This window comes from Pan troglodytes, chromosome 5 (genome assembly GCF_028858775.2).
Source record: "Pan troglodytes isolate AG18354 chromosome 5, NHGRI_mPanTro3-v2.0_pri, whole genome shotgun sequence".
Taxonomy (NCBI): Eukaryota; Metazoa; Chordata; class Mammalia; order Primates; family Hominidae; genus Pan; species Pan troglodytes.
In genome coordinates, this window is record NC_072403.2 from 133,575,138 (window position 1) to 133,597,336 (window position 22,199).

At 35.9% G+C, this 22,199-nt stretch overlaps 1 long non-coding RNA gene across 1 annotated transcript in view; it reads left to right on the forward strand.

Moving 5' to 3' along the window:
- The window catches only part of LOC107975380 (uncharacterized), a 33,329-nt gene extending 11,507 nt beyond the window's left edge, over positions 1–21,822 (forward strand). Inside the window, exon 4 of the long non-coding RNA XR_008548640.2 lies at positions 21,734–21,822. This is a non-coding gene — a long non-coding RNA (uncharacterized LOC107975380). The remainder of the gene's footprint in view (positions 1–21,733) is intronic.
- The last annotated feature ends 377 nt before the right edge of the window (positions 21,823–22,199 follow it).

The window sequence follows — 22,199 nt, forward strand, 5'->3', positions numbered from 1 at the left end:
TGACATTTGAATGACAGCATACTCTATTCCTCTTTTTTTTCACCCTCTCCATCTTATGAAAACTGCCCCCAGGGAACCCTAATTCTGGGACCTGTGGGGAGAGGGAGCCCCATCATCTTTTGGCTTGTGAAGAGTAGGCTGTTTGCTTTTTTCATCTTCCTCAGCCTTGTAATGCAGAAGCTTTATTGTAGGCAAGTGTGGCTGACAGGACCAGGTCTCTATTCCCCTACACAAGCTTCATTCATAGTATAGAAGCTGTACTCAATCATGCCATACCATTCACACAACAATGCTCCAATAGCTCCTGCCCCAGCTCACTTATAAAGTGAAGAATTCACTCTGGGAGAGGCAAGTCAAGAAGACAAGGGACCATTATATCATGTCCCCAGTGAGTGCATCACACTCACTCATGCACCAGAAATATCACTCTGTAGAGGCAGGCCACTGTCTCTGCCTCCAGCTTTTATGCAGTGGCACAGAGATTCTATTCAGAAGGAGAGATATGTCTTAAGGACAAAGAGCTCTGTAGCTCTACCTGAGGAGAATGACTTTAAGTGGAAAAAAGTATGGAACATTTCATGTTTTAAAAGGTGTTGTCTAAATTAATGGAGATTTTGCTGTAAAGTAATTAAAAGGGCTCTCTTAGCTCCATAATGCAAGTAGAAAATGCAAAATGACAGAGAGACCAGAAGTTTGACAGAGAAAACCAGAAAAAGAGACATTCAAGAAGAGCTCTCCTGGGATTACAGTGAATCCTGTGGGTAAGAAGTGCTATGTGAATACTCTAGACATCACCCATTTATAAGCAACAGAACAGGGGGTGAAACAGACTTGGAAATGTTTCTCAAGCAGCATACAGATCAATCAACAAAGAGCAGAGCTTCATTGGCAGTAGAGGCTTAAGGACCAACCTGATCAACCACTGATTGAATTATAAGCTACACTTACCTGGGAGCAACTCCTAGGAAGACAGTTTTAACAATAAAATAACACTCATTCTTTGCAGTGTAGACTATTTGCATGCCCCAAACTGTGTCTTCTCAGGAATTATCAGAGGGGTAAAATCAAAGCTATTAATCCCTGGTTGAACATGGGGCAGAGGCTTAAACTTGAACTATGATAGTGGCCTCCAAGCCACACACACATGCAATGGTAAAGTGTAAAAATCTAACTGGCGAAAGGAACCTAAGTACGACTTTTAATAATAAGTGGCTTATACTGTCCCAGAGGCAACCTCTAGGCAGCCAGGCTAGAAGATAGAAAGAATATCTGATAGGGACATCAGAGGCTTGGAGGGAATATAGATGTTCACAGGACCAGTTCAGCCAACTCATTGAACAAGTAAATAAAGCACTAAGCAAACAGCAGAAAAATCAACCCATGGTGGCAGTAGTGTGTGAGTGTGTGTGTGGTGGGAATCAGGATTCAGAAGCTGTTACCATATATCACTTAAAATTTTCAGCCAAAAATCATGACACATGCAAAATACATATATATATATATATATATATATATATATATATATATATATATATATATATATCGGTAACCCATACACCAGAAAAAAAGCAGGCAGCTAATACTGCTTTTGAAGGGGTCCAGAGGTGGGACTTAACAGGCAAAGACCTGAAAATAGCCATTATAAACATATGCAAAAAACAAGAGAAGACCATGCATAAGTTATTAAAGAAAGATGTGATGAGAATGTTACAAAATAGAATATAAGTAAAAAGATAAAAATTGTATATTTTAAAAAGCCAAATGGAAATTCTGGAGTTAAAAAGTGAAGCAACCAAATAAAACATTCACGGTGACTCATGCCTGTAATCCCAGCACTTGGGAGGCCAAGGCAGGCAGATTGCCTGTCATCAGTAATTTGATACCAGTCTGGCCAACATGGTGAAACCCTGTCTCTACTAAAAATACAAAAAAATGAGCCAGGCATGGTGGTGTGCACCTGTAACCCCAGCTACTCGAGAGACTGAGGCAGGGGAATTCCTTGAACCAGGGAGGTGGAGGTTGCAGTGACCCGAGATCGCGCCACTGCACTCCAGCCTCGGTGACAGAGCGAGACTCTGTCTCAAAAAAAAAAAAAAAAAAAAAATATGTGCAAGGGGTGCTCAACAATACATTTGAGCTGGCAGAAGAAAGAATTACAAGAACGAATTAATGTCTACTTCTAGTATTAGAGATTATGCAATTTGAAAAACAAAGAGTAAAAGGAATGTAGGAAAATGAACAGATCGTCAAAGAAATATTTGATACCATTAAGCACACTGACGAAGGCATAATAGGAGTACCAGATGAAGAAAAGAGAGAGAAAGGGACAGAAAAATTTTAAAGAAATAATGGCTGCAGACTTAAATTTGATGAAAAACATTAATCTACACATTCAAGAACTTCACACAGAATAAATGCAAAGATATGCATATCCATACAAAGTCGTACATAATATGTTGAAAACCAAGGACAAAGAGAAAAATACAAAGGGAAACAATACAAACAAACAAATAAACAAAAAACCTCATTAAGTACAAGAAAACCACAATAGGTAACAGTTGATTTCTCTTCAGAAATAATGCAGAACAAAAAGGCAGTGGATAACATTTGGAAATGCTGTAAGTGAAATACTGCCAATAAAGAATCATATATATATATATGATATCATATATATATATATGATATCATATATATATATATATGATATCATATATATATATATATATATATATGAAAACTAGTTTTCAAAAATAAAAGTGAAACAAAGACATTCCCAGAAAACAAAAAGCTGTGAGAATTTGTTGCTAACAGACCTGACTTACTAAAGGGAGCTCTTCTGCCGGAAAGCAAGTTACAACAGACATTAATTTTAATCCACACACACAAAAGAGTGCCAGTGAAGGCAATTATGTAGGTAATTATAAAACAGCATATAATTGCATATTTCTTCTCTTATCTTAAAGAGAAACTACAAAATTTGATGAAACAATATATAATTATACATTTGGACTCATAGAAATGTAATTTTCTATTGTGAAATAACCTTTGACAATAAGAGCTCACAGGATGCAAGTGGAAGCAAAGTTCTGTTGGAGTAGGGAAATGGCACCAAATGGTAATTCAAATTCACAGAAAGAAGTGAAGAGAATCAAAATTAGTAATTAAACAAGTTAATTTAACAAACATTTTATGTTAATAATTATATACTTGTTCTCCTTTATTCTCTCAGCTTAAGACACAAGATTACTTAAAGAAATATTTTAACAATGTATTGTTGCGTTTATAACATATATAGATATAACAGGTATAACAATAATAACACAGTAAAAGGGTCATAAATGGAGCTATGTAAGAGTAAACTTTCTTTATTTCACTATAATTAACTTATATACATCTGAAGTAGGTTATAAGTTATCATGTATGTTGAAAGCCCTAGATACAACAAAAAGAAAATAATTTATTAATATGTTATTAAAAATTCTCAGAGAAATACAAATATTATGGAGAAAATATCCATTTAATGTAAAAAAGGCAGTAAAAAAGAACAGAACAAGAAAGACATGAGACATATAGAAAACAAAAAGCAAAATGGCAGGTGTAAATCAAAACATGTCAATAATAATAATAGCTGTAAATGGATTAAACAACCCATTCAAAAGACAGAGATTAGAGGTTGGGTGAAAAAAAAATCCAAATTTGTGCTATCTACAGGTTACATACTTTAGATTCAAAGATACAAATAAGCTGAAAGTAAAAGAGTGGAAAAAGATACATCATGAAAACAGCAACCATAAGAGAACTGGAGTGGCTATACTAATATCAGACAAAATAACTTTACAACAAAAATGTTACTAGAAACAAAAGGGTTATTTCAAAATTAAAAATTAAATCCATGAGGAAGATGTAAAAATTATAAACACATATGCCTCTAAAAACAGAGCCCCCCAAATGCATGAAGCAAAACTGATAAAATTGAAGGAAGAAATAAATAATTTTAAAATGATAGTTGGAGACTTCCATAATTCAGTTGCAATAACAGGTAGACAGGAGATCAATAAGAACATAAAATATTTGAACAAAATTATGAACCAACTAGATATAACAGATATTTATAGAAGATTCTACCGAACAATAGCAAAACACACATTTTTTTCAAGTGCATATTGAACACACTACACGATAGACCATATGCTAGGCTATAAAACAAGCCTCAGTAAATATAGAAAGAATAAAATTATACAAACTATGTTTTCCAAATGCATTGTATTAAATTAGAAGGCAATAATAAAATTAAATTTTAAAAATCACAAAAACGTAAAAATTAAACAACATATTACTAAACAATTGGTCAATAAATAAATCATAAGGGAAATTAGAAAGTTTCTTCTGATGAATAAAAATACAACACAATGTGCCACAACTTATGGGATACAGCTACAGCTAAAGCAGTACACAGAGGAAAATTTACAACATGCCTATGTTAAAAAAGAAAAAAAAAAAAAACCTCAAGTCAATAACCTACCCTTCCACCTTAAAAAGACGTGAAGCTGAGATTCCATTCCAAGATGGCCAAATAGGAACATCTCCAGTCTGCAGCTCCCAGTGTGATCGGCGCAGAAGATGGGTGATTTCTGCATTTCCAACTGAGGAACCTGGTTCATCTCACTGGGACTGGTTGGACAGTAGGTGCAGCCCATGAAGGGTGAGCTGAAGCAGGGCAGGGCATCACCTCACCCAGGAAGCGCAAGGGACCAGGGGATTTCCCTTCCCTAGCCAAGGAAAGCCGTGACAGACGGTACCTGGAAAAACAAGACACTCCCGCCCAAATACTGTGCTTTTCCAATGGTCTTAGCAAATGGCACACCAGGAGATTATATGCCATGCCTGGCTGGGCAGATGCCACGCCCACAGAGCCTTGCTCACTGCTAGCACAGCAGTCTGAGATCGACCTGCGCAGCAGCCTGGCAGGGGGAGGGGCGTCTGCCATTGCTGAGGCTTGAGTAGGTAAACAAAGCAGTCAGGGAAGCTCAAACTGGCAGGGTCCACTGCAGCTCAGCAAGGCCGGCTGCCTCTGTAGTCTCCACCTCTGGGGGCAGGGCATAGCTGAACAAAAGGCAGCAGAAACTTCTGCAGACTTAAATGCCCCTGTCTGACAGCTCTGAGGAGAGCAGTGGTTCTCCCAGCACAGTGTTTGAACTTGGAGAACAGACAGATTGCCTCCTCAAGTAGGTCCCTGACCCCTGGGTAGCCTAACTGGGAGACACCTCCCAGTACAGGCTGACTGACACCTCATACAGGCAGGTGCCCCTCTGGGACAAAGCTTCCAGAGGAAGGATCAGGCAGCAATATTTGCTGTTCTGCAGCCTCCACTAGTGATACCCAGGCAAATAGGGTCTGGAGTGGACCTCCAGCAAACTTCAACAGACCTGCAGTGGAGGGACCTGGCTGTTAGAAGGAAAACTAACAAACAGAAAGAAATAACATCAACATCAACAAAAAGGACATCCACAACAAAATCGCATCTGTAGGTCACCAACATCAAAGACCAAAGGTAGATAAAACCACAAAGGTGGGGAGAAGCCTGAGGAGAAAATGTGAAAATTCTAAAAACCAGAGCACCTTTTCTCCTCCAAAAGATCACAGCTCCTCGCCAGCAACAGAACAAACCTGGATGGAGAATGACTTTGAAGAGCTGACAGAAGTAGGCTTCAGAAGGTCGGTAATAACAAACTTCTCCGAGCTAAAGGAGGATGCTTGAACCCAGCACAAGGAAGCAAAAAACCATGAAAAAAGATTAGATGAGTGGCTAACTAGAATAAACAGTGTAGGGAAGACACTAAATGACCAGATGGAGCTGAAAACCATGGCATGAGAACTATGTGACACATGCACAAGCTTCAGTAGCCGATTTGATTAAGTGGAAGAAAAGGTATCAGTGATTAAAGATCAAATTAATGAAATAAGAAGAGAAGTTTAGAGAAAAAAAAGAGTAAAAAGAAATGAACAAAGCCTCCAAGAAATATGGGACTATGTGAAAAGAACAAATCTACATTTGATTGGTGTACCTGAAAGTGACGGGGAGAATGGGAACCAAGTTGGAAAACACACTTCAGGATATTATCCAGGAGAACTTCCACAACCTAGCAAGGCACGTAAACATTCAAATTCGGGAAATACAGAGAACACCACAAAGATACTCCTCAAGAAGAGCAACCCCAAGACACATAATTTCCAGATTCACCAAGGTTGAAATAAAGGGAAAAATGTTAAGGGCAGACAGAGAGAAAGGTCAGGTTATCCACAAAGGGAAGCCCATGAGACTAACAGCGGATCTCTCAGCAGAAACTCTACAAGCCATGAGAGTGGGGGCCAATATTCAACATTCTTAAAGAAAAAAATTTTCAACTCAGAATTTCATATCCAGCCAAACTAAGCTTTGTAAGTGAAGGAGAAATAAAATCCTTTACAGACAAGCAAATGCTGAGAGATTTTGTCACCTGCCTTACAAGAGCTCCTGAAGGAAGCACTAAACATGGAAAGGAACAACTGGTACCAGCCACTGCAAAAACATGCCAAATTGTAAAGACCATCAATGCTAGGAAGAAACTGCATTAACTAACAGGCAAAATAACCAGCTAACATCATAATGACAGGATCAAATTCACACATAACAATATTAACCTTCAATGTAAATGGGCTAAATGCCCCAATTAAAAGACACACACTGGCAAATTGGATAAAGAGTCAAGACACATCAGTGTGCTATATTCAGGAGACCCATCTCACATGCAGAGACACATATAGGCTCAAAATAAAGGGATGGAGGAAGATCTACCAAGCAAATGGAAAGAAAAAAACAAAAAGAGTTTGCGATCCTGGTCTTTGATAAAACAGACTTTAAACCAACAAAGATCAAAAGAGACAAAGAAGGTCATTACATAATGGTAAAGAGATCAATTAAATAAGAAGAACTAACTATCCTAAATATATATGCACCCAATACAGGAGCACCCAGATTCATAAAGCAAGTCATTAGAGACCTACAAAGAGACTTAGACTCCCACACAATAATAATGGGAGACTTTAACACCCCACTGTCAATATTAGACAGATCAAGGAGACAGAAGGTTAACAAGGATGTCCAGGACTTGAACTCAGCTCTGCACCAAGCAGACCTACTAGACACCTACAGAACTCTCCACCCCAAATCAACAGAATATACATTCTTCTCAGCACCACATCCCACTTATTCCAAAATTGACCACATAGTTGGAAGTAAAGCACTGCTCAGCAAATATAAAAGAACAGAAATCACAACAAACAGTCTCTCAGACCACAGTGCAATCACATTAGAACTCAGGATTAAGAAACTCACTCAAAACCACACAACTACATGGAAACTGAGCAACCTGCTTTTGAATGACTACTAGGTAAATAACAAAATGAAGGCAGAAATAAAAATGTTATTTGAAACCAATGAGAACAAAGACACAACATACCAGAATCTCTGGGACACATTTAAAGCAGTGTGTAGAGGGAAATTTATAGCACTAAATGCCCACAAGAGAAAGCAGGAAAGATCTAAAATTGACACCCTAACATCACAATTAAAAGAACTAGAGAAGCAAGAGCAAACACATTCAAAAGCTAGCAGAAGGCAAGAAATAACTAAGATCAGAGCAGAACTGAAGGAGATAGAAACACAAATAACCCTTCAAAAAACCAATGAATCCAGGAGCTGGTTTTTTGAAAAGATCAACAAAATTGATAGACTGCTAGCAAGACTAATAAAGAAGAAAAGAGAGAAGAATCAAATACATGCAATAAAAAATGATAAAGGGGATATCACCACTGATCCTACAGAAATACAAACTATTATCAGAGAATACTATAAAAACCTCTATGCAAATAAACTAGAAAATCTAAGAGAAGTGGATAAATTCCTTGACACATACACCCTCCCAAGACTAAACCAGGAAGAAGTGGAATCTCTGAATAGACCAATAACAGGCTCTGAAATTGAGGCAATAATTAATAGCCTACCAATAAAAAAAGTCCAGGACCAGATGGATTCACAGCTGAATTCTATGAAAGGTACGAAGAGGAGCTGGTACCATTCCTTCTGAAACTATTCCAATCAATAGAAAAAGAGGGAATCCTCACTAACTCAGTTTATGAGGCCAGCATCATTCTGAGAGCAAAGCCTGGCAGAGACACAACAAAAAAAGAGAATTTTAGACCAATATCACTGATGAACATTGATGCGAAAATCCTCAATAAAATACTCGCAAACTGAATCTAGTAGCATAACAAAAAGCTTATCCACCACAATCAAGGTGGCTTCAGCCCTGGGTTGCAAGGCTGGTTCAACATATGCAAATCAATAAACATAATCCATCACATAAACAGAAACAGCAACAAAAAGCACATGATTATCTCAATAGATGCAGAAAAGGCCTTTGATAAAATTCAATGGTGCTTCATGCTAAAAACTCTCAATAAACTAGGTATTGATGGAATGTATCTCAAAATAATAAGAGATACTTATGACAAACCCACAGCCAATATCATACTGAACGAGCAAATACTGAAAGCATTCCCTTTAAAACCTGGCACAAGACAGGGATGCCCTCTCTCACCACTCCTATTCAACAGAGTGTTGGAAGTTCTGGCAAGGGCAATCAGGCAAGAGAAAGAAATAAAGGGTATTCAATTAGGAAAAGAGGAAGTCAAATTGTCCCTGTTTGCAGATGACATGATTGTATATTTAGAAAACCCCACCATCTCAGCCCAAAATCTCCTTAAGCTGATAAGCAACTTCAGCAAAGTCTCAGGATACAAAATCAATGTGCAAAAATCACAAGCATTCCTATACACCAATAACAGACAAACAGAGAGCCAAATCATGAGTGAACTCCCATTCACAACTGCTATAAAGAGAATAAAATACCTAGGAATCCAAGTTACAAGGGATGTGAAGGACCTCTTCAAGGAGAACTACAAACCACTGCTCAATGAAATAAAAGACAACACAAACAAATGGAAAAACATTCTATGCTCATGGATAGGAAGAATCAATATTGTGAAAATGGCCATACTGCCAAGGTAATTTATAGATTCAATGCCATCCCCATCAAGCTACCAATGACTTTCTTCACAGAATTAGATAAAACTACTTTAAAGTTTATATGGAACCAAAAAAGAGCCCACATTGCCAAGACAATCCTCAGCAAAAATAACAAAGCTGGGGGCATCATGCTACCAGACTTCAAACTATACTACAAGGCTACAGTAACCAAAACAGCATGGTATTGGTACCAAAACAGATATATAGACCAATGGAACAGAACTGAGGCCTCAGAAATAACACCACACATGTACTACCATCTGATCTTTGACAAACCTGACAAAAATAAGAAATGGGGAAAGGATTTCCTATTTAATAAATGGTGCTGCAAAAACTGGCTAGCCATATGTAGAAAGCCGAAACTGGATCCCTTCCTTACATCTTATAGAAAAATTAATTCAAGATGGATTAAAGACTTAAATGTTAGACCTAAAACCATAAAAACCCTAGAAGACAACCTAGGCAATACCATTCAGGACATAGGCATGGGCAAGGACCTCGTGACACTAAAACACCAAAAGCAATGGTAACAGAAGCCAAAATAGAAAATGGGACCTAATTAAACTAAAGAGCTTCTGCATGGCAAAAGAACCTACCATCAGAGTGAACAGGCAACCTACAGAAAGGAGAAACTTTTTACAATCTACCCATCTGACAAAGGGCTAACATCCAGAATCTACAAAGAACTTAAATTTTCAAGACAAAAACAACCCCATCAAAAAGTAGGCAAAGGATATGAACAGACACTTCTCAAAAGAAGACATTTATGCAGCCAACAGACACATGAAAAAATGCTTATCATCACTGGTCATCAGAGGAATACAAATCAAAACCATAATGAGATAGCATCTCACACCAGTTAGAATGGTGATCATTAAAAAGTCAGGAAACAACAGATGCTGGAGAGGATGTGGAGAAATAGGAATGCTTTTACACTGTTGGTGGGAGTGTAAATTAGTTCAACCATTGTGGAAGACAGTGTGGCGATTCCTCAAGGATCTAGAACTAGAATTACCATTTGACCCAGCAATCCCATTATGGGGTATATACCCAAAGGATTATAAATCATGCTAATATAAAGACACATGCACACGTATGTTTATTGCAGCGCTATTCACAATAGCAAAGACTTGGAACCAACCCAAATGCCCATCAGTGATAGACTGGATTAAGAAAATGTGTTACATGTACACCATGGAATAGTAGGTAGCCATAAAAAGGATGAGTTCATGTCCTTTGCAGGGACATGGATGCAGCTGGAAACCATCATTCTGAGCAAACTATCACAAGCACAGAAAACCAAACACTGCATGTTCTCACTCATAGGTGGGAATTGAACAATGAGAACACATGGACACAGGGTGGTGAACATCACACACCCGGGCCTGTCATGGGGTTGGGGGCCGGGGGAGGGATAGCATTAGGAGAAATACCTAATGTAAATAATGAGTTAATGGGTGCAGCAAACCAACATGGCTCATGTATACCTATGTAACAAACCTGCATGTTGTGCACGTGTAACCTAGAACTTAAAAGTATAAAAATTAAAAAAAAAAAGAAAAAGAAAAAAAGAAGTGAAGCCAGGTGCAGTGACTCACACCTGTAATTCAAACACTTTGGGATACCAAGATGGGAGAATTGTTTGAGCTCAGGAGTTCAAGACTAGCCTAGGCAAGATGACAAACCCCATCTTTATAAAATAAATAAACAAATAAATAAAAATAAATTTAAAAAATAAAGTAAGAAAAGAAAGCTAAATCTGAAACAAAAAAATTTAAGATAATGCGTATTAGATGAGAAATTAATGAAAATAAGGCCAGACACAGTGGCTCACATTTGTAATCCCAGCAATTTGGGAGGCTGAGGTGGGTGAGTCCAGGAGTTTGAGACCAGACTGGGCAACAGGGTGAAACCCTGTCTCTACCAAAATTGTAAAAAGTAGCTGGGTGTGGTGGCATGTGCCTGTAGTCCCAGCTACTTGGAGGGCTGAGGTGGGGGATCGCTTGAGCACTAGAGGTTGAGGCTGAAGTGAGTCATGATCATGTCATTGACTCCAGCCTGGGCAACAGAGCAAGACCCTTTCTAAAAAAAAAAAAAAAGAAAAGCAAAGAACAAAAATGAATGAAAATAGAGTTGAAAAAAAAAAGTTGGTTCTTTGAAAAGATTAACAAAATGGACACTACGCTAAGGAAAAAAGACAGAAGGCTCAAATAAGACAAAGAATAAAAGGGGGGGATATTATTAAGGACTTTTTATAAATAATGAGGATTATAAGAAAATATATGAACAACGGTGTGCCAATGAGTTAGACACTTAGATGAAACAAATTCCTAGAAAAACACAAACTACGAAAACTGACTCAAGAAGAATTAGAAAATCTGAAGACACATAACAAAATGTTACATTAATACTGTAAAAGCTTCCCAAAAAGAAAAACCCTAGCTCAAATGGCTTCACTAGTGAAAACTGCCAAACATATAAAGAATTAATGCCAATCCTTTACAAACTCTTTGAAACAAAAAAAGAAAAGGGAACACTTCCAGACTTATTTAAGGAAGCCAGGATTACTCTGACACTAGAAGCAAGCGAAGACATCAAAATAAAATTATATATGCTTTATGAATACAGATGCAAAAGCCATTAACAAAATTCTAGGAAATTTAATCTAGCAGGAGAAAAAAGGGATTGTACAACATGGCCAAATAGGATTTATCCCAGGAATACAAGGTTGAATTAACATATGGAAATCAATCAATCTGATTTGTTATATTAATAGAATAAAGGGCAAAACCGCATGATAATCTCAATAGATGCAGAAAATAATTTTGACAAATTAAACCCACTTTCATGATAAAACAAACTTGACAAACTAAAATTAGAAGCAAACTTTCTCAACCTGTTAAAGAACGTCTACAAAATAAAAACAAAAAGAAAACAAACAAAAAAAACCCACAGCTAACATCATACTTAAGGAAAAAACGATCAAATGCTTTCCCTTTAAGTTAAGAAACAAAGCAAAAATATCTTCTCTCATCATTTTCAGTCAGCATTGTGCCAGTCAAGACAATAGGCAAATATAAGAAATAAAATGTTTCCAAATTGGAATGGAAAAAGTAAAACTATCTGTATTCATAGATGACATGACCTTTTCTACAGAAAATCTTAAGGAATTCCCTTAAAAACTATTAGAGCTAATAAGTGAGTTCATCAAGGTTGCAGAATACAAGATCAATATACAAAAATCAATTGTATTTCTATCCACTAGCAATGACAATCTGCAAATGAAATTAAGAATACAGTTCCACTCACATTAGCATCAAAAACTATACAATTCCTCAGAATAAATTTAACAAATTAAGTTCAAGATGTGTACACTGAAAACTGCACAATGTTGTTGAAGAAATAACGCAACACAATTTCTATCAAAAGCCCTACTGACTTTTTGCAGAAATTGACAAGATAAAGTTAATATGGAAATGCAAAGGACCCAGAATAGCCAAAAAAAAAAAAAAAAAAAAAAAAAAATTCTTGAAAAAGAACAAGGTTGGAGAACTTACACTTCCTGATTTTAAAACTTATTTCTGTACACAGCTGCAGTAATCAAGGCGACATATACTAGCATAAAGATAGACTTATAGGTCAATGGAGTATAATTAGAGTCCAGAAACTAACTCTTACATTTATAATTAATTCATTTTTGACAAGAATGTCAAGACAATTCATCAGGGGAAGAACAGCCTTAGTAACAAATGATGCTGGAAACAACTGAATATCTGCACGTCAAGGAATGAAGTTGAACTCTTTCCTTAAACAACACACAAAAAAATTAAGTAAAAATCAATCACAGACCAAAATATAAAGATAAAACTACACAACTCAAGGAGAAAATTTAGGAGTACATTTTCATTTACTTGGGTTAGGCAATGGTTTCTTAGATATGAAATGAAGGTACAAGTGACAAAATAACTAATAGATAAATTGGATTACATCAAGATTAAGAACTTTCATGCTGCAAATGATACCATCAAGAAATTAACAGTGGTGTTGATGCTCAGTGCTACAGAGGACAATGGCTGGAAATCCTCTTTGTTTTCCCTGGCTCCTGGAGTCCAGGGACAGCCCATAGAGCTCCTGTGCCTGGCCAGAAGCCATCATGGAAATCGTTAGTTTCACATTTTCCTGGAAGAAGGAACTGCGTGCAGAAGTGGACCGCAATGCATTTTAAACCTTGTGGAAAGAGCTAAGCTATTGAATTGCTTCTTTTGAAGGAAGGAGTGGAATTATGTAAGATATTGACACAGGAAACTTTTTACCCTAAATTATTGTAATGCTTCTTTCAGTACTTAATGCAAGATTTAGTGTTTATCTATCTCTTTTACTTCATGCTTTAGCTGTAGATTGGAGTGAAATGAGCTATTCTGCCGTGCAGAACTGGCTTTCAAGGGTCAGAATAGTAGATCCAATAATTAAAATTTATGCTTTAACATTTTAGATCTGGTTATTGATATGCTTTCTCAGTAAATCTAAGAGTGTCTTTAAAAATGTAAACCCAGAGCAATTTGAAGTTTCTATTTAAACTTTATTTGCAACTCCTCTAATGAGAAGATTGAATTTATTTACAGTTAATTGTACTATTCAGATTTTTGAATGTATGAGGCAACCGAAAAAATTCTATCTACAGTGTGCTCTTAAAAACTATAAAAAGAAGATGAAAAGACAACACACAGAATGGGAAACAATTATTGGTAAACCATATATCTGATAAGAGACTGGTATCCAGAATATACAAATAACTCATACAATAATAAAAAGACAAATAACCCAATTAACAATTCACAAAGAATTTGAATTGACATTTCCTCCCCAAAACCTATACGGATAAAAAGATGTTCATCATAATTACTCATTAGGAAAACACAGATCTTTTCATCAGGGCATACAAACTAGAAAAATCTTGAGAGATCTTGTGATAGAATATTGATTTTTACGAATATTCTTTTAGTTGGGAAGCCTAGGTGGATAGGTCACTTGAGGTCAGGAGTTCAAGACCAGCCTGGCCAACATGGTGAAACCCCATCTTTACTAAAAATAAAATATTTGGCCAGGCGCAGTGGCATATACCTGTAATCCCAGCTACTCGGGAGGCTGAGGCATGAGTATTGCTTGAGCCTGGGAGGCGAAGGTTGCAGTGAGCCTGGATCGCACCACTGCATTCCAGCCTGAGCAAGAGAGCAAAAACAAGACTCTGTCTCTGGAGAGGGGATTGGGGGGTGTGGCGCAGAATATTCTTTTAGGAATATTCTTTTGAGAATGGTGAGTTTTTAAGTAAGTGTGTCCTTACTTTAAACTTACTGTTCATTTCATGTTAGCATTTAGTTATATTGGAAAAGCTCATTATACCTTTTGATTATGAAGATAAAATCTCTCTTTTTCTCTCTTCTATATATACACATACATATATGTGTACCTACCTATATATCGATATAAATATGATAAGATATAAGTATATAAAATTTCTACTATAATCCAAATTTTATTCCCTAATTTTCATCAAATCTTCAGACTAAAGAGGATTTGCTAGGCATAACTGGAATAAAATTTTATTTTGAAAGAACCAAAAATTTGATGATGGGAACTAGGAAAATATAGAGTATAAATGAGATTCCATATGATCTCATTATTTATAAAGTGTGGGAAAAATAAGGACATACTTGAATATGATGCTAAATTTTTATTAATTAATTTTACTTCAATAGGTTTTTGGGGAACAGTTGGTGTTTGGTTACATGAATAAGTGTAGTGGTGATTTCTGAGATTGTGGTGCACTCATCACCTGAGCGGTGTACACTGTACCCAATGTGTAGTCTTTTACCCCTCACCACACCCCAACCTTTCCCCCGAGTCCTCAAAGTTCAATGTATCATTTTGCGTCCTCATAGCTTAGCTCCCACATATAAGTGAGAGCATATGATGTTTGGTTTTCCATTCCTGAGTTACTTCACTTAGAATTATGGTCTCCAATTCCATTCAGGTTACTGCAAATGCCATTATTTTGTTCCTTTTTATGGCTGAGTAGTATTCCATGGTATAAATATATCACATTTTCTTTATCCACTTGTTGATTGATGGGCATTTGGTTTGGTTTCATATTTTTGCAGCTGAAAATTGTGCTGCTGTAAACATGTGTATGCAAGTAGAATGTGATTCTAAAACTAATTTAAAAGTGAAGCATGCCCTGGAAGGATATGGCATAGGCAGAATTAAAAGCAAAGTCCACTATGGTTGATAAGTATCTGTTATAAAAGAAAAAAAAATACTGTTTTTAAAACATGGAGATCTTGCCAATTATATACAAACCTTTCTTTTTTTATTATAATAGAAAAAAGGTTTTTTTCAAGGTCTTTTTGGCAAAGTCCTCATCAAAATATAGCCAAGCCTCTCTTGCCTCCTGCTAGTATCAAATTAAATATTATCTAAGTTGGAAACAATAAGTGCTAAAATTATTGACTTTATTTAAGGTTTTAAAAAATCACCTTGGAATATTAGTGCTGTTCTATTTTTATCATTAAATATTACTCATTTGAATTTTATATATATATAGTTAAATTTTCTACATAGAAAGCTATTTCTGTTACTGTATCATCATCAAGGGATAGTAACAGGTATTAGAATTAGGACTAATTTTTTCAACCACTGAAGACATAAAACAACTCTATATATCTCCAGGAAATCTAGAACCCGTGATTTATAAGAATCAATATTTATGAGACTGAGTTTTCAAAATGAGTATTCTGCTTAGGTTAATATAATGGTAGAGAGATTAGTTGTCCTCCCCAATTTCCCTACAACATTATTTAAAATTAAAAACAATATTTAAAGATTAATTTTACTTTGGAATGGTGTTACCATCACTTATCAAATATCTTTTCTTCCTCATGAATCTTTGCTGAATTCATAAGTGGCTGAGAAAGTTTTGGTTAGAAATATAAGCTCTTCTATTTCCTAAAATTTTCAGCATACTTCTTACTTTAGAGGTAGTAAATTTCTTGCAGTAGTGCTGCATGCAGATTAAAAGTCAGAAAAGGACTCATGTTTTTTCTTTCATCTGAGTTCCACATAGGCCAGCCTCTCAGCAATACAGATCTTAAAATCAGATGGGCAGTTAAGTCATAGCAAGTATTCAGTAATGCTTTCTGTTTCTGTATTGATTATAAAGGGTTGATTAGGCCAGGTGAAAACCTAGGCCAGTCACCCTTTCCAGATATTGACTTTTTCCAGACAACTAATTTAATAACCAATGCTATATATATGGACATCATATATATATATGATATATATACACACACATATATACACATATATACGTATATATGTGTATATATACATATATGTATATATGTATATATACACATATATATGTATATATACACATATATATACATATACGTATATGTATATGTATATACATATATTCTAGGGACATCTAGCTCAGATATAAAGATTAAATTCAATCTGAAAGGTATACTGACATACTAAATACTGTATCCTGATGGGGATGTACTGACAAGCATACAGAATCAGAAAAAATGTATCTGGCTTGGGAGATAAACCTACTAGAGCATTATTTTGGCTGGTAGGAACTTTCTCTTTAGGTGAATGCCAGGAAAACAGTACTCTGTCTTCCAAACTCTCTTCTTTTCTTCTGATTCACTATTAATATTTGAGTGATAGATTAAGTGAGCCTGAAATTTGCTCTGATCTCTACTTTGTATAATATGATTAAGCAACTAATTGTCTCTGGTCAGGGATAAACTCTTATGTTGACCATCCCTCAACTAAATAATCTAAGAGAGATTGTAGCGAACATCTGGTGTTTTTGTCACGTAGTATTATTTCTTGCCCTCTCTTTCTTTTTTTTTTTTTTTGTTTGTTTGTTTGAAAGAAAGGGAAGTAAATAACACTACAGTGGTTCTCTGGGGAATCACTCTTTTCTATTTTCGTGATAAGTGATGGTGGTGAAATTGATTTCTACTCCATTCTCTATTCCAGTGATCCTGGTTAAGTCATTGTCATATCCCAACCTTTGATAAATAATTCCATCAGAGTTGATGAGATGTGAGGGCGTTTTGTGAGGCCAGTCAATAGAAAATGGCTCCATTTCTTCTCCTGAGAGTCATGTATGAGGAGGTGAAGTCAGGACCTTCAGAAGAAAGGCTACCTACCCTATAAAGGGAACCTAAAACTGCTAGTGAGACCAATATTGAAGCCTAAGGATAAAAATCATTACCACAAAAGGCAGAGGACAGAGATGGACAAGAATGGGGTCTACTATTTGAGCCACTGGTTAAAAGCTCACCTGGAATTAAATATATGTACCTGGACTTTTAAATTACTAATGAATAGATTTGATTTATATTTAAGTCATTGTGATTTAGGTTTTCTATAACGTACTTATGACACAAAGAAATATGACTCAGCTGGCAGGGAAATGAATGCTCATTCACCAAAAATAATAATTTTCTTTCTTTATTCACATAATCTATTTGACCACCAAGGAAACTTTTTACTTACAAAAGTGTGTGTCTGTGTGTGTGCATGTGTGTGTGTGTGTTTTCAATCAGTGGTGTGATTTTGTGTGACTGAGAAGCATAAACAGGTGAAGAGTCACATGCAGGTAGGTTGTGACACTTGTAACAAGCAGATGCTTGGTTCCAATCTTTAGGCCATGGAGGGAATACCACTTTGGTGCTTTTTTTTGATGCTTCACTTAACTGTTTGTTTTACACTGTGAATTTCTTGGATACTTAGCAAGTCTATTTTAGAGACTTAAGCCATAGTGCACACAGCCTCCCTCTGATGTCTTTAAAAGGACAAGAAACATTGGCAAGCTGCTTCTCTTAGTTTATATTTGGGTACTCCTTTATAGAGGGTCAGCAGTGTCAGTGAAAGACCACAAATGGCAGCTGCCTGCAATTTCCCCAATTTTTTATAATTTCCCCTGGCCTTTGCAATTCAAATGAGCAAAGATGAATTCTTTACAAATGCTTTTTGTTTTTTTTTAAATAAATGCTATACTTATATTCTATAATAAACACTAAGTTATAGTCTTTATCTTTTCCCCCAATAACTCCTACCATACTTATGTTGGACTTCCTGCGACATTCACCCCTAGCAGGCAAGTTTCCTTCCACCTTTATTTCTACTTTGGAAAACTGGCTTACTCTTTGTTTCCTTTCTGTGGAACAGCATTAAAAAGGGCAATTTTCAGAACTCTTTTGGTTTCTTTTTTCTTTTGTTCCTATGTTGAAAGACCACAAGTTTGTGTCTAATGTTTCACAGAATAAGCATTTTTATTATTTCAAATCTAATTCTCTGAGTCAGGCTTGAACTCTTTGGCTACATGTACATGACTTAAAGGAAAGAAGTCTTGGAAATTATTTATTTGATTTTAGCAAAGTGTAACTTGTGCCCAATCTTTCAGCCTTCCAAAAATGTCTAATTAGTGAATCAAATTACCGGGATTGGCTCTCTTTATATAAAGTCCTTGTTTTCTTCTCTCTGTACATCCTTTTGTAAGTAAAATTGGCTCTCATGCTGAACTGAAAATATCCCCTCAAAGATTACCAATCCTAAAGGTAGAATCCAGTTTCTAGCCTTATTTTTATGGCACTTCTATTGCACTTTATAACAATTAATACAATCTTTTACTTTAGCCATTAGAATGTAGAATCCTGTGCTTTGAATTTTTTTAAAAAACTGTTCTTCTCTTTTCCTTCATGGCCTCTACTTTTTCTTCTCACATCCCAAATGCAAGCATTTCAAATAGTTTCCTCTTTCATCTTTATTTCCTTTTATTTTCTTCATTATTTTCTTCCAAGACTTCAAAAGGTCAATTCCGTGTATAACTTCCAAATCCATGTTAATCAGCTCCAATTATGCTGAGAGGCAAATCCCAAATGTTCAATGTCTGCTTGATCCCTCAAAAAAATGTATTTCTTAGGCCTCTCATATCCAGTCTTTTCTCCTTCATGCGTACCAACAGATGAGTTCTTTTAAAGCATAGTTCTATTCTTTTTAGATTCTCATTCAGACTCTATCATTGTACACTAATACAATAGAAATTTCTTATCACAGCCTTTAAAAACCCCTACTACCTCTTCAACTTTACTGCTTGCTACTCCTCCACCTGAAAAATGAAGATGCTCCACCATTTATTGTCTCTATAATCCATGTACATCTTTTTGCCAGGAATAATTTCCCTCCATCTTCATCCACGAAATGTCAGCTGTAATGCTGTTGAAATAGCCAAGCCTTTAGAATCCTTTCTTTCCCTACTTGTTTCTTTTTTTTCTGACCTCTCATTGGAAATTTCCTTTCTCTTTTTGACTTTTAGTAAACATTGCCTTGCAGTGGTATTATTTGTGTGTACATGTTCTTGCCAAGAAAGCCATAGTTCCTCCAGAACGAGTAATTAATATTATTCGTTTTCCTTTCTCTATAGTGCCTTGCGAAGGCACTGAATAGACACTCTAGTAAATCTTTGATGTTATTACTGATTATGTGCAAACTTAGTGGTGGTAAGGAACAGCCTTCAACACTTGAAAACGTTTAATTTTCATCATAGGCAAACTTCTCCAAATGGGAGGAAGAATTTTCTTCTCACTGAACTATGTAGCTGAAAAGCACTATACATTTATAAGGCATGTAATAACTCTATGTATTATAATATCAGACTGAATTAGTAAAGGAAGTAAAATTAGTAAAGGAGATATAAGATAGATATTTTCTCAATATGCCTGGAATCTAAGGACAGGACTTTACCTGTCACTGAATAGCTGTGTGGCATTGGTCAGAATATATAATCTCTATAAGTATTTTTTTTATTTGTAGAGGGAGAATAATACTCCATACTGATATTGTTAAGAAAAAACAGGACAGTACATGTAATGAGGTAAATATAGAGGACATGCTCAATACACAACAGCTACTATTGATATTATCATCAATGATGGATTACTTTTTCTTAGCTAAAACTTACATTCCCTTCTACCAAGCAAGACCCCTGAAACTTTAGATGACTCTCTGGGCATAATTGTCCCTCTCAGATTTATCACATGCTGCATTTTCTGCTTTTATCAAATTGCTCATATTCTACCTTCCTTATGTGTGTGTGTGTGTATATATATATACACACACACGCATATTTGTGATTCATAACTGTTCCATTTCTATAGCACAGACCCATACAAATGGAGGCTCTATTTATATTAACTTCTAATGATATAGATGTTTTGATCTGTTCCTCTATATTATTACCATGTACATGATAGAACACTGTCTAAATTAGTAACAAGCTTGAGTGCACATTTGAAGAAGGAATCCTCATAAACTTTCATAATGGAGGCAAATGCAGCAAGGATAACTTTATGTATGCCATCTTGTTCCATCAGCCATGCCTTATAGCTGTTTAGTGCTTTTCAGTTTACAAAACCCTATCCCCACATTATCAACTTTAAATTTTGCAAAAACACAATTAGGATGGGAGGGCAGGTAGCATTATTTCAATACTATAAATGAGGAAAATGAAACTCTCAAAGATTAGCTTGTAAAAAATCACTTGGCTTGTAATGGAGAATCAGGTTCAGAACTGTCTTCTGACTTCTAATTAAAGATATTTTCACTCAATCTCTCTAATTCTTAGTGTCCGTGAATCCTACGGTAAAATTAATCATGCTTGCCAAACAATGGAATTTTAAGACAAACTAGGTAACCTGCTAAAAAATTAATCTTGGTCTTACTAAATAACACAGTGATAAATTATTTTCATGGTGCTGTCTATATTTTATGATTAAGTGAGTTTACAGCATTCTTATCTTAATATATCACCAACTCAACTTTCAGTAACTTTGTGCCTTCTCCTTTCTTCTTTCATTCCTCTGGCATATGAACTGGTTGCAGCTAAGTGAGTCAATCACTATAAGAACAGTTAAAAATATATACTTGATGCAAATGTACTTTGCACAAAAACAAAAATAGGTGCTCGTAAATGGTACCATTGTTTAACCTCGCTCAAAAAGTTCTGGTAAAATCTATGAAAGATAGTAAGTACATTGGTAGGAATTTGCTGCCGCAGTTATGTAGATAAGAAGACATTTAGGTATGAATATCACTGATCAATATTGTAATAGTCTATTAAAACAAAAACAGTTATTTGAGAGACAAAAATAGGTGATAGCATTTCTATTTTGGGTATTAGAATCAAAGTCTAGGGGAGACACTGCTTTCTGTTTTTGCTAACAATTGGTTCTTAGGACTCATAATAAGCTAAGGTTATTTTTTGTCCAACACAAATATCATCTCATATTGCCTTAGTTTCCCTATTAGTAAAATAGGAGTAATAAAACTTACTTCATAGAATTTTTGAAGCATAATCACATATACCTGGTATATAATAAATATTCAGTGCATGCTGGCTAATAGTATCAGCACCAGTATTGTCTTGCCCCTTTCTCCCAAACATTAAGCACATGCTGTAGTTGATGTTAAAAATGGTCACAATTCTCTACCCTTTCTTATATCCATGTCTTTTGAAATGTAACTTTACAGCTTCTCTCCAGCTGGCCCTGTGACTTGCTTTGACTAATAGAATGTAGCAGAAATGTCACTCTCCTCTTGTCTCCTGGAATCTCTGCCTCTTCCCTATAAACAAGCCCAGGCTAACCTAATGGAGAATGAGAGAGCAGGTGGATCAGAGCCAGTCACCTCAGTTGTCCTAAGCAAAGCCATAAACACATCAGATACAGAAGCACATTGGATAGAGCATCCAAGATCAGCAAAGCTGGCTCATAGTCAATATTCAGCTGATGACAGACACATGAGGGAGCCCAGCCAAGACCTCAAGAACCACTCAGCTTTCCTATGATTTATGAACTATAATAAAGGGTTGCTGTTCTAAGCCACTAAGTTTTGAGATGATTTGTTATGCAGCAATGGCTAACTAATACACAGAATTTGCTGGCCAAGAATTGTAAACACTATGGATTGGGTTTGTTTTTGTCTTTTCCATCTTGTA